Source organism: Solanum pennellii, chromosome 2, assembly GCF_001406875.1.
Source record: "Solanum pennellii chromosome 2, SPENNV200".
In the NCBI taxonomy this organism is placed as follows: domain Eukaryota; kingdom Viridiplantae; phylum Streptophyta; class Magnoliopsida; order Solanales; family Solanaceae; genus Solanum; species Solanum pennellii.
In genome coordinates, this window is record NC_028638.1 from 35,880,549 (window position 1) to 35,884,058 (window position 3,510).

General features: G+C 31.2%; 1 pseudogene; it reads left to right on the plus strand.

The window, feature by feature from the left end:
• The window catches only part of LOC107009952, a 20,444-nt pseudogene that overhangs the window by 14,822 nt on the left and 2,112 nt on the right, over window positions 1-3,510 (plus strand).

The following is a 3,510-nucleotide window of genomic DNA, read 5'->3' on the forward strand; positions in this document are numbered from 1 at the left end:
TTGACTGACTTGGAAGATTATGAGGATGAAGTACATGTAACTAATGGTGCTAAGAGTAGAAAACGAAGAAACCTAATCATAGATGATGAGGAATTAAGCATTCAAGACACAAATAAGGTCAAGAAGTAAAGGGATTATTGTTGGTCATAAATGACGAGGAATAAGTGTTCATCACACAAATAAGTTGAAGATGTAGAGGGATAATTGTTGCTTCTGATTGTTTTCTGTTTTTTGAGCTAAGTTTAGTTGTTTCGTCCTTTTATAATTTACACTTTAGTATAATAACTAGCCACCTTTGAGCTTAGTTAAGTTATTTCGTCCTTTTACCATTTTAAGTTTAGTTTAATAAGTAGCTCCATGTTGTCCGTAGTGATGATTTTCATACTTGTATGGTTTTATCCAACCTTAGACAACTTATATTGTTAATCTATTTCGTTGTTTGCATATAATGTCACTGTCAACAAAATCGAATCTGTTTCTTCTTCAATTATATATCCCTATATCAGTTCCCATGTTGCTCAATTCATTTCTTTGGTGCTTGCTATCTAGCCGTACATACAGAGTGTACTCTTTCCTACTATTCATTTTACAGCCACTTATTATTGCAAAATTAAAATAGAGTATGGGATAACTATGACATATAAGCAAGCTTGGTTAGCCCACAAAAGAGGCCTGCAAGCTGTATATGAAAATTTCAATGAAGGGTACTTCCATATCGTGAGCAAATAAAGAAGATAACTTCAGAAATAAAAATATAGATGAGTTAATTCTTCCCGGCTGATAGTTTTTCATTAAATTAGAATGGGAAGTGTTAAATACATGAGAATATATAGAGCTGCATATTATTTATCAGTACTAGAATGACGACATTGAGGTGCTAACATAAGTTGTAATTTAAGTGGATATTTAACCATGGATGACTTAGTTTTTTTTAAAATTGTCTTTCATAAGTTGTCTTTAACTATAAAACTTAACACATAGAGGTATTTGATGTCACATTCACTTTTGGATTTGTGTTGTTGAAGAGGAGATGCTTTAGGTATTTATACACCTGTCAAATGATGGTATCCACCCCATCCACGAGATAACTTCCGAATAAAATAACTTAGTTACTTGTAATTTCCTTCCGCCAGTTGCATTTGAGGAATAGTTTTAAGTAGGTGTTGACTCATAGATGACTTAGTTCTTATAATTGTCTTCCATAAGTTGCCTTTAAGACTAAGACTAAACACATATAAGTAGTTGTTGTTACAATCAATTTTGGGTTTATGTTGTTGAAGAGGATAACAACATATTGCAGATTATTAAAAAAAATCAGGCAGTCGGATAGGAAAGGCAAGAAGGAATCTTATTAAGTGAACTGCATTGAGTATTGCAAAGACCTATTCATGCTTAACAAGATGGAAATGGGAGGAGTTGTGTTATATTTTATGCGTTATTACTTATTTGGGTTCTCTATGTTGGAGCTCGACATGATGAGTGCAACTAAGCATGATATTTTCAGTAATTCTTAAAAGTTAATCTGTCTCAGAAGTTAGAGTACTCACCTTCGCAAAAACAAGTGTTTTTTTTTAATTTATTTATTTTAGTTTCTAAGGTAAAAAACATCATCGTTCAACATTAACCTTCTTTCCATTCCTGAAACTTATACAGAAATACTACAATGGATAAGACAAATAAGGATCGCCCCCAAATAATCAATATAAATTATGATCAGAAAATAAATTCTCTAACCATCATCTAATAAATAATGATATGCCGTATTTGATGTAAATCGATATATATTTTAGCAATAAAAAAAAAACTTTTTAACAAAGTATATATTCTAAATTTATTCATTAACAATGTATTATTCTCATTAAATAGATACTAAAGTTCATAAATTTCATCATGTATGATCATTTCAAATGAAAACAAAATGATATGCTCAAATAATATAATCATATAATACATCCACAAGAAAAAACTTCCTACCACATATTAATTAATCCGCGCGCGAAGCGTGGACATGCTCCCTAGTTATTCTAATAAACCAACAGGTACATGACAAGTTTCAGCTAAAGGAAGAGACAGTACTCCTTACTATTAATTTGTTAGACAGATTTTTGGAGAAACAAGTTGTTGGCAAAAATAAACTGCAGCTTGTTGGCTTCGTTGCCTTTCTAATAGCAGGCAAATACGAGGAGATTTTACCCCCTCTTGTGCATGAATTGATGGTTATTTCGTATGAAACCTACACAAGAAAAGACGTTCTTGAAATGATAAAATAATCATCGCAATTATCTCAGTTATTATTTATATTTAAAATTTATTCCTAATTAATTTTACTGCAGGAGAAATTGATGCTCAACATATTGCAATATGTTAGGTTATTAGCATTTTAATATTAATATTTAACATATTAAATTGGTTTATTTTGGAGTTATAAGAATGACCATTGGTAGACATTTGTGTTTTAAACTACCAATTTAATCACGCTATTCATCTTTGACTTGGTAGTCATGTAATGTCATTACTTTTGGCTTTATTGGTTGAATTCATTGTGAAATAAAAACATTCCAATAAACATTGGAATGGATAACTTCTACATCATCCATTGCATTGGTTGTCCATCACTTTATTTCATTCTTAATTCCTCCATTACTCTTTGTAACCTATGTAACTCCTATTGTAACCTATGTAACTCCTATTGTAACCTATGAAACTCCTAAGGCCATTATCTTCACTATTTACTACCTCCATTATCTTTCTATTCATTGCTAGGAAGACTTCTTGTAGTATAAATAGTGGTGGTCTTCATTTGGTTTGATACACACAAAATAGAAGAGAAAACAAAGAGTGAAAGAGTTAGTCTTAAAGAGAGTTCTTATTAGTTGAAGGGAGGTGTTCTTTTTTGTGGAGCTTTGAACTCAACTCTTGTCCAGAGTTGTTGAGTTATACTTTGTGAAGGTTGTTGTATCCTAGAGGGGACAAGTCAAAGAGGACTACTGCTGAACCGGTGAAAATATTTGCTGCAGTGGGCTTGAATCTCCTTAAAGAGAGCGAGATATCCGCGCTTCAACCTGAAGAGATTAATTTCTTCATTTTATTTTCAATTGTAATCTTGCAATTTTATTATCTTATAAGTTTTTCACTAACACAATACACTTTATCTTTTCCAACTCCATATGCTTTTATGAGAAGATTTCCCAAAGCTGCTCAAGCTGATAAAAAGGTTAGGGCACAAAATATAGTTATTTCGTATTTTATTTTATTCATTCATATATAATAACAGATAGTATTAAATAAATAGTATTAAATAATATTAGTATTTACTGTGTACTAATCCTAGTCCTATTAGGATTAGTACTCCTTAATCCTAGTCCTATTAGGATTAGTACTCCTTCCTATATCTCCTATATATATCTCCCATGTATTCTCTTATTAGGTTAACACTTCAATACAATCAATATTCCTTCATGGTATCAAGAGCCAGAAAACCTAGATCTTCTTTTCTCTAGGTTTTTTTTT